Source organism: Anguilla rostrata, chromosome 19, assembly GCF_018555375.3.
Source record: "Anguilla rostrata isolate EN2019 chromosome 19, ASM1855537v3, whole genome shotgun sequence".
Lineage (NCBI taxonomy): Eukaryota > Metazoa > Chordata > Actinopteri > Anguilliformes > Anguillidae > Anguilla > Anguilla rostrata.
In genome coordinates this window covers 12,791,903-12,802,379 of record NC_057951.1, presented here as the reverse complement: position 1 = coordinate 12,802,379, position 10,477 = coordinate 12,791,903, and the positions used below count along the sequence as shown (strand labels likewise).

Below are 10,477 nucleotides of genomic sequence, written 5' to 3'. Positions count from 1 at the left end.
TGTGCTGTTGAGCGAGTGGTGTGGTGTGTCGTGTGTGGCGTGTATGTGTGGTGCAGTGTGCTGTGGTGCGCGGGATGGTGGTTGTGTGTGTGTGTGTGGCGTGTGTGATGGCGTGTATGTGTGTGTGTGTGGTGAGTAATTTTGTTTGTGTGTGCACATTCACACACACACAACTCGGCGCTTGCAGCTTGGGTTGCTGTCCCTGCCCCAGCGTTTCTCCTTGAAGTTGAATCCCAGAGAGCTCTTGTTTTATATACACACACAAATGTGTTTCCAAACTCACAGATACCTCAGGCTGGCCTTCCCGCCAGGCTGTGATGTCATCAGTAATTAGTTTGTCTCATTTGTCCTCGGTGCCCATCCCTGCTGCACGGGGGCCACTACATCAGCCGTCTCAGATTCGGCTGTCCTCCGCCACGGGTCAGCACCGCCTCCACGGCTCCCCCCTCCCTCCTCCGCCCTCATCTCCCCCTCCAGGAGAGTTTGCATTGCATTCTAGGGCCGGTGGGGTTGGATTTGGGTTTTCATAGCAGTGCAAATAACGCCAGCACTGCATTAGAGTGGGTACGAGGAGAAAAACGGGCACTGCATGTCTCTGTCCTGCCTGCTCAAACTGCGCATGCGCATGCGCTGCGGCTGCAGCTGCGCTGCGGCTGCTCTCACCTTGGCGTAGGCTGCGGTTGCTCCCTCCTGTAATTCTCCTGCTGCTCTGCCCTAATAAAACACTGACTCTGCTGCCGCTGGCAACAGCGAATCAGCTGCACCTGCACATCACGCAGTGGGGTTTGTGTGTGTATTTGTGTGTTCTGTCCACACGCCCTGATTGCCAATAAAGTTCTGAAAACAAAATTCAGTTTATTCACAGCGCCTCCCTCCGGCTCATCATTTGTTGTCTTTTGATCCACATCAGTTATTTACACAACGCTATTTTCTGCCCCCCCAAACCCCCGCCCGCTCAGTTTTACTCGGTGATTTGGGTCTGGCGTGTTCCTCCCGTCTCCCCCCCGGCGGTGGCGTCCCGTGCCGGCGCTGATCTGTGCGTCTGGCCAAGCGGCCGCTCTGCTTTATTAGGCTAATGGGCGCACGGTGCCAAGCCTCTCAACCGTGGCGTAGCCCAAAAGCCCCGCCCGGCGTGAGGCTCGCGCCCGTCCTGAGCGCAGCCCTGGCGCCCAACGCCACCGCCCCGTCCCAAAACAGGACCCCAGGCCCCCGCATCACCGCCTCGGTCAGCGGCTACGGCTGTGCCAGCGACAGTCCAGACGCAGCGGGAATTTTCCGCGATGTTTCACGGTCACAGTCCTGTCTGCCCTCTCTGCATTCAGCAAGACAGAGTTGTGATGATGTCTCTCTGAAAAATAATGCAGATAGGCAGCAAAAAATAGGAAAAGATGCAGCAAGATTTGGTTACATGTCTGAGTGGCAGGGCACTGATAAGAGCGTATTATTACTGAGGTATTAAAAATAGGTGAGGGGGTAGTGCTGGGGGCGGTGTAAAATCAGTGTGACTGCCAGAACAATGGGGCTCATGGTGACCGGTGAGGACAGGGTCCTGCAGTGGTGTGGGCGTGGCCTGGGGTGTGTGGCTGAGCATGACCTCATCCACGTGAGACAGTGTCATCATCAAACAAATCAGCCACTATGATTGGCTGGTGCAAAGAATCTGATTCAGCTTCAGCATTGCAGTATGCAGGTTCCTACAGCAGGTGATAACAAGAATGCCTGTTTTATATACATACATGCAGGTATGCTCTGTCCAGATGGCACGCTGTGAAGCCATATGGATTGTGCTTGGCTGCCATTGGCCTGACTCAGCAGACCCCTGCTAGGCCGCACATCCACCTAGTCTTACTGTAAAACATGCTGCTCTGACGGCCAGCACTGGATAATGGAGAAGGCCTTTCCGTTTGCCATTCTCTGTTAGAATGCTCACAGTTTGTCCTTCTGTTTTCACAGACACGAGTGAACTGGTGTGAGCTGCACAGAGATAATGGACAGCGAGAGGAAACTGGAGGTTCGAGAGCCCTGGGGTCAGGTACGTGTGTGTGTGTGTACTCACAAGTGTATATGTACATATGTGTGTGTGTGATGTGTGTTGGCCATTCACATTCTTCTCTGTGGTGACCCCAAAAACAAACAAACGAGCTGAGGTATTATCAGGTGATGGAAAGATGTGATGTCCTGGATGCTATACCTGTGTTGTTGTGGGTCTGCAGTGTCCCAACATGATGTACATGATGTACCCTGAACCATAGACTATGCTGCCCTTCATCCAAGGTCCTCAGCTCCAGCGTTTCTTCCCTAATTTGTGTTTCGGTTCACCCTGATCTCTGTGGAATCTTTCATGGGATGAGCTGAAGTTTCTGGGGCGGTCCCTGGCGAGGTGGGGGGGGGGGGGGCGGGTGTGTGAGCGGCCAGCTGCAGCTCTGCTCTGCTGCGGTGATAAACACGTTGTCCCCCTCCCCCCCACCCTCCCCAAGGTCAGCGCGGTGCAGCGATCTGCCCGTGTCATCCAGGAGTGTATCTATCTGCAGCGCGCTGGGAGCTGAGTCAGCGCTTTTACACGGGGGGATGGGGGGTGGGGGCTGAGTTACTGTCCTGCTGCTTTGTGTTAAATCCCCTACAGAATCAGGGCTGCAGCGCTGACTTTCAAAAGGGGGAGGAGGGGGGGGGGCGCAGTAGAGTTGTGTTACTTTTCCATCTGTCCCGCCCCGCTATGACTGAACCAGCCCCCTTCCCCGCCTCCCCTACCTCCTCACCCCTCACCCCGCGTACCCCCTCACACTGATGTTCTGCATAACCCGGGACAGAGCCTGCAGTCACACTCCCAGGGAATGAGTAATGCGCTTTGTCAATGCAAGGTTGTTTCACCTGTTCTCCCAGCATGCATTGCTGCAGGTACAGCGGTTTTGTGGCGCACGGCTGAGTTCGGGGTAGGGGTTTTTTTGGAAGCGCTCTGCTCAGTCAGATAAGTTGTTGGCGGTCACAAACTTACGTTGCCCTCCTGAATTTAAAGTGCTAAGTACATGCTCATGAGAGCACTTTAAAAAAAAATGTTAGTCATGCCCAGAAATAGCGGGAATGTAAGCGTTCACATGATGGATAAACTGTGGAGAAATGACACCTCATACCCTCTCGCTGTTGCTATGATACACTCTGCTGTGGTCAGAGAGGCGGTATAATTTCCCTCCTGCAAAAAAAAAAAAAAAAAAGGAAAAAAAGAGAGAGGAAAAAAGCAGTGTAGCCATCAAGTCTCCTTGCTCTCCTGCACAGCCGGACACTGTCAGATTGAGCTGTAAAATGTCTGTACCTGCAGAGGGACCCTCTCGCTGTAGGGGGCGGGGTTTACCCGGTTATGCCAGCTTATATCAATAAATGAATTGGCGTATTTCTTTAGCGGATGGCTGATGTCACCTGTCTGCGTTACCCCCTCCTCCCCGGGGGGGTGGGGAAGGGCGCGCTTGCATCCGGCTCGAGTTTCACAAAGATCAGCTCACAGATTTCCATCAGGACAATGGAGGGATGGAGGGGCTGTGAATTATTGAAGAGGCGTGGCGGTGGTGGCGGTAGTCGCGGATGTGACTTGCGCAACAGGCGAGCGAGCGAGGGGGGGGGCGTCGGCACACAGGCCGAGCAGGCCAGCGGCGGTCTCCACGGCGACCTGGCGGGCGAGGACCAGCGGGTCACGGGACTCTCTGGCCCAGAGCGCTCAACTGCCAGAGAGGCGGGTGGCTGAGGAACGGGGATTCACCGCCACTTGTGAATGTTACTGATGCACTTCAGGTTCTGATTTCACTCATTCCAGTTCTCACACACACACACACACAGACACACACACAAACACACGCACACAGACACACACACAAACACACGCACACAGACACACACACAAACACACGCACATAGAGAGACACACACACACACACACACACACAAACGCTCACTTTGTTTGGCTTGCAAGCCTGTGGACCGGTATTGATTGCGGTGGTGCGTTGATATTGAATATTTCGGCTAAATTAACTGAGGGTCGGTGTGTACTCGTTCCCCCCTCCCTCCCCAGTGAGTGCAGGGTGCCCCAGACCAGCGTGAGCAGAGAGGAGGCCTGTCTGAGGCTGTGTGCAGTGATGGGAGAGTGTGGGCACACGGGCCAGAACTCCCTCCTCCTCCCCGTTCGCTCACACGCTGATCTCAGCTCAGCTTCCCGAACAGCAGCAGTTTCCCTGGCTGCTCGTAGTCTACAGAGAGGCTGCAGAGCTATGTGCAGCATTTTTTTTTTTTTTAAACATTGCAGCGCTTGTAATACAAATTTTTACAGCATTTCAAAATCGTCGAATGTTGTATATATTGAGTAATGTTATGAATTTGTATATATTATGAGATTATACCTAATGTTGTATTTTAGAGTAATGTTATTCCGAGTAATGTTGTGTATATGAGTAAATAATCCAGAAAGTTCCGAGCCCTTACGGGACCTTGAGCCGCTTTTCTGATGATGCGGACAGGAAGTGGCGGTGAGGAAGCTGCAGCTCTGCCCGTGGCTAGCGCTCTCCCTCTGCTGCAGATCGATCCGCGATATCAAGTGTTCCAGAGACCTGACTCAGGGATAAAAAAGTTATAAGTCATTCAGTTCTGCGAGACCGCTCTGCTCTGGCCAGAGGCAGCAGGCTGCGGCCAACCTTGGGGTTCGAAGGTCGAAAGGTCAAAGGTCACGTTTAGCTTTCTTTCTGCTGTTGATGACAGTGACACGTGCGGTGGAAGAAGGGTCGTGATTTTTCTCCATTTTTCAGTCCTCACGCCAGTCAGTCCATGTGCTCCAACCTCTAAATCTTTTGCACAATCATCAGCTGGTGAATAATTTATGAAGGATTGCCTTTCCTGTGATACTATAAAGCAGCAGGTATGAGAGTTATTTAGAGGCGCTGCTTGCAAAACGGGATTAGCTTTAATCACGGCTGGGCCCTGGCACGCTCGCGGGTGTGAAAGGGATGAAGGAGAGGCTTCTGGGCCGTCTGTGTGCGGAGCTGTCACTGCGCTTCCATTGAAAAGAACGGCTCTGCCTGCGTGTGTGTGTGAGAGAGATAAGCGCGCTGTGAGTGTGTGTGTGGTCACGCGCATGCACACACACACACACACACACACACACGCACACACACACAAGAGTCACTGTCTCTGAACACATGGGTGGTGCATTCGTATACTGCATCCCTGCTGCCACATCTTGCTTTGCACACTGAAGGGTGCATTCGCTCTGTTTTCTCAGACATGGGGAGTTTATGTATGAGGGATCTGAGTGCGGGACGGGGGACACGCTGTCCTCTCAGCGGCACCGTGCGCTCCCCTCGTGCGCTCCCCTCGTGCGCTCCTCTCGTGCGCTCCTCTCGTGCGCTGCCCTCGTGCGCTCCCCTCCTGTGTTTTCATGGGCCTTCCTTAGCAAAAAGGCGCTAACCGTGTGTAGTCTAATGAGCCGGAGCCCCTGATGATACTGCTGCTGCTTTGGGGACCGGTCCAGGACTCTGGCCCGTGTGCTAATGAGAGCCTTTGAGCCTGTTCCAGCGGTGCAGAGCTTCAGAGGCCGCATGTTAGCTGGCCTCATAAATGAGAAATGATCTCAACCCTCCCTCTCCTCCTGGTCTGGTCACAGGTTTTTTAGGCGTGTCCTCTGGTCCGGTGTGTATCTGGGGAGAGGTATGGTTGTGGCGCGGGGTTAGGGGCTTGTTAGAGAGAGGAACGGTCTTAACCCCTTTCTGACTGAGGCCAACTGAATGGCGTGTGTTTTCATGCAAACACATTATGGGCCCGTCTGCTTACTGACTGGAGAAGCCCAGCTCGCCGGAGACCCCGTTGCTGCAGACTGAGTGTTTGTGCGCTGTCCATCTGTTTGGAGCGCTAGCCTCCAATAAGCTCGGCACCGTATAACAATAAACAGAGGCACTGTTACCCCCTCACACAAGCTGGTGGGCTCCTTCCCCTTCACTTTGCCTTTGTGCTGCTAGTCAGGTGTAGGCTCCGCCTCCTGGCCTCCTCACAGGAAGCTGTAATTGTGCGGCTCTCCCTGCTGTACTATCCTATTAGAGCAGTAGAGCTGAAATGCAGTTTTGAGTCTTTATCGCCGTTCAGTTGAATCAGTATTTTCTTTTCTACGTGATCCTGATGGTGAATGCAGAATCCCTGACACAAGTGTTCTTTGCTGCTGGACCCAGTGTAATCTGACACTGCTGAAATATCAGACTCATACACTGCAGTGCTCTGTATACATTCCACTGTAAAGTGGTCCTCACACCCCCCTATTTTAATTCTCTCTTAGTGAGCTGACGGTAAGCACACACACACATACGCACCCATACACATACACACGCACACACACTCTCACAGTGACCTAAGCTGTCAATAAGCCCCTGTGGTCTCCTTATAACTAGGCTCCCATTTCAAACCACAGCTCCAGGAACACAGAACTGTTTTTTTTCTGCGGGATTAAATAGCTCATTAAACTGCTGTGCGTTGTAAAAAGGTTCAGCGTGTACTGTTGTTCTGGAGGAGACGTGCTTTATGTGGTCTACATGTCCGTGCGTTTGATTCGGTGTCCATGTTAATGTTGGAAATAATTCAAGAGTAGATAGTAGATTACTGATGGTGGCAGACTGTTAAAATATGAATCTGTAGATTGCTAATATGGGGGAAATAATTTATTAGTCTCTGATATATTAGTCCATGTCATGTCAGTGTAGCTATGGCCTCCTCGGTGGATTGATCAAAGAAAATGGCAAAGTTTAAAAGTAGGCTTTTCAGAGGGAGAAAGTTCTGTGTCATCAGCTCTACAGCATCTCCAGATCATGAAAGAAGCAGGAGCAGTCTGTATCTAAGGGCCCCTTTCTGTTTAACATTGGGTGTGGGGTTGCTGATTGGCTTATTCTGTTGAAGTGCTAGTCATGTGACCCACTGTCTGATACCGAATTCAGACCGTTCCAGAACCTTACGTGGCCAACAGCTTCATGCGCCTGGAGGGAAGGAGGGAGGGTTCTGATTGGCCGGGTTGTAGATGCCAGCAGCTGCTCTGATTGGTTACATGCCAGGGACAGCGGTGCATGAGCCGCAGTGCTGGAACACAGTGACTGCGACTGCGCAGCTCAGCAGGTTGACTGCGCAGCAACACTAATCACCGCCTGGCTGCGCGCTCGTCTGGCATTTCCAAATTGACGTAGTAATTTATGTAAATATAAAAAAATATATACTAATTAAAAAATTTGTCAAAGAATTTATAGGAAATGCAAAGGCACTGTACTATGTAAATATATGACATATATGCAGCTCCGCCATGTTGATGTAGCCATGAAGTAGTTGTCAGCTGCAGATTTTAAAAACATGGGGAATTAGCTGAGGTTTTTATATTTTATGAGATTAAATAAGTGGTCCACAATGGATAGTTCTGGTTCAGGACTGTCAGCGGAACAAGGGGACATAGATGTAAATTAGTTAAAATTTCAAGTGGGCATTAGGAAGTGTTTTTTCCACACAGACTCGTTAATGCATGCTGTAGAAACAAAGACCAGGCTTGTTGTAGTGCTAGACAGTCACAGGTTGGAATGGCGGCGTCGTCTCAGATGTAGTATTCTCATGAAAAGGAATGTCCTTCTGGGAGAGACATAAAGTTCCAGGTACCGAGCCAGACAAAATGGCAACATGTTGCTTTTCATTCAGCTTGTATAAATTCTTAATTTTGGACGGTGTTGCAGTGGTCCGAGGCTCTGGGCCTAGAGTTCCCTGCCCAGGTTTTTTGTGAATGGCATGAGACTTTGGGTTGTGTATTCATGAAGGGTTTTCCGTGGTTCCGCCCCATGAGCTTTCGCAACTTCAACCCGCGACCGACAAGCCTCTATTTAATCTGCGTGCAATAATCCCCCCTCTGGACCGGCTGGATCGCAACATGAAATGGTATTAAATGTGAAATAGAGCCTCATGCAGAGAACGCAATCCAAATGATAGAATGATGTCATTTCCTGCTAAAAAAAACATTTGCTCAGTGCGCCACCATTCTCACGGAACTTGTTTGGGGGAAAAAAAGGGAAGATTACACAAAGGTCAGATCCTTAAAAATTTATTGAATTTGATGCTATCCTGTATATAATAAAATCATGAGTGACAGAAAACAATGGGTACTCTTGCATAGGTCACAGACTATGTCCTCACCAACATGTGACGAACCTTACTGTTGCAGAATTGTGAATTTAAAAACAAAAACAAAACAATAAACCCAAAAGCAACATGAACAACTGAATGCACATGGAACAAATGGACAGTGTTCCTTCAGAACTGACAGACAGACCCAGAACCCCAAAGGTTATAAATGCAATTGCGACCAATTCACCGCGTTTGTGATCAACTCAAGGGGGGGCTGCTTTCAGAAGAGGTGAAATTTGTTTGACGCTGACAGTTTAGTTTGAGCAGGCAGAACAATTTGCTGCTCAAATGATCTGGTCACATGAACGAATCCTTTATGATTATGTAATAAAAATAATAATGATAATAATAATAATAATCACAATTATTGTCATCAGAATGGAAAATAATGGACAAAATTGTTTATGAGCGGCGATGCAAATAACAGAATTGAATGAAATTAAATGAAATATGATTCAGCTGCTGTACTGTTGCCCTTCAGTTATGGATGACTCATTTCATGCAATCTTCTGACCATGCAGTTTGTATTTATTAAATTGTATGGGCAAGATGCTGTCGAGAGAGAATAACCCTTTATATCGACAATTAGCTGTAAAATGCGAATGGAGACCTGTCCCGTTATGGTGTGTGCACCAGGGCAAATCAGCTGATATAATAATATATATAAAAAGACAGATCAATGGTGATACTCTCACCATCCGCTCTTATGCCATGTACATCTCAGTGGAAGTCATACGACCATCTTTTCATTGGTATTCTTGTGCTAGTCATGGCTTTCATGTTGCAAGAAAAGAAGAATAAAGGTTCTGACGTTTGAGCCAATGAGATTTTTTTTTTTACAACGGACATAACTATGATTACGTCAGTACAAACTGAAATCAAAGTAAACCCATTCACATGAAGTGGTCAACTGAGAGTCTGATACCTTATTTCTACTAATATGACAGGAAGTCTAATAACAGTTATCTGAGTACACCCGTTAAGGGAAAGTCTAAGTACATATAACATGTACGAACTTGTAATGCCGTCCTGTTTGTTTAAGCACCTGTGCGGATTTATTAGGCTTGCTTTGTACACATGCACACCCCTGCAGCATCCTCGCACTTCCCAAACGGGTCCAGCAGTACCTCCTCAGCCCAACAGCTGGGGTCCAGCTGCACTTGACATACTTCACATTTAACTCATGGTAATACTGGAAGGTATTCTTCAGCGGCTGTGCCGTTACTGGACCTCGGTTTGTGTCGTGTCCCTCGGCCAGCCGGCAGTCGTCCCGTATACAGGATTTTAAAATGTGGCTGGTAAAGTCATGTCATTGTGTCTAAAAAAAGGAAATAATAATCACTTCTGACCCTCTATGATTTTACTCGCATAACCCTTTATGTTGTAAGAGCACAGACATGCGATCGGAACGTTCATAGCTGAACAATCTGACGCTGGTGTAGCAATCGGCGCTGGAAATTGAAAGCAACGGAGTTCTAGAATGCTGACTTAGAATGTTGAAACACAAACGTTCCAAAAGGAAAAGAAAAAAACCCCACTGTTGAAAGGGTTAAGTAAATGCACCCATGCGTGGCTCCTCAGGTTTGAGCCTGCAGCGCTCAGCAAAATCAATCAATGAGCCAGGAGCCAGAGGGCTCTCAACACACTGTGGGGAATATGCTGGGAGCATCCGCCTGAAAATGAGTGTGTTCAGAGGAGAGAGAGTGTCAGAGACACAGAGAGAGGGGGGGAGAGAGCGAGAGAGAGAGAGAGAGAGAGAGAGTGAGAGAGAGTGAGAGAGAGTGAGAGAGAGAGAGAGAGAGAGTGAGAGAGAGTGAGAGAGAGTGAGAGAGAGTGAGAGAGAGTGAGAGAGAGAGAGAGAGAGAGAGAGAGAGAGAGAGAGAGAGTGAGAGAGAGAGGGGGGAGAGAGAGTGAGAGAGAGAGTGAGAGAGAGAGTGAGAGAGAGAGTGAGAGAGAGAGTGAGAGAGAGTGAGACAGAGAGAGAGAGAGAGAGAGAGGGGGAGAGAGAGAGATAGAGAGAGAGTGTCAGAGACACAGAGAGAGGGGGAGAGAGAGAGAGAGTGAGAGAGACAGATAGAGATAGAGAGGGATAGAGAGAGAGTTGGAGGGAGAAAAATAGGGACACTGATATAATTTCAATGTTTTATATGCGTAGCACCACTACAGTATTCAATGGGAAGAACGGCCTCTTCATCAAAGAGTGGAGTCATATGAAAGCTCAGGTAGCATTCTCGGGTTTGCATCTGCAGTACGGTTTGTTCATGGGAGTCTGTTGGTAGGCACGCACCTGCGTTTCCTTGGTAAC

The 10,477-nt window shown here is 49.3% G+C and overlaps 1 long non-coding RNA gene across 1 annotated transcript in view; it reads left to right on the top strand.

The window, feature by feature from the left end:
- Nucleotides 1–1,950: 1,950 nt before the first annotated feature.
- The window catches only part of LOC135245651 (uncharacterized), a 68,844-nt gene continuing 60,317 nt past the window's right edge, over nt 1,951–10,477 (top strand). The window contains exon 1 of the long non-coding RNA XR_010327324.1: nt 1,951–2,038. This is a non-coding gene — a long non-coding RNA (uncharacterized LOC135245651). The remainder of the gene's footprint in view (nt 2,039–10,477) is intronic.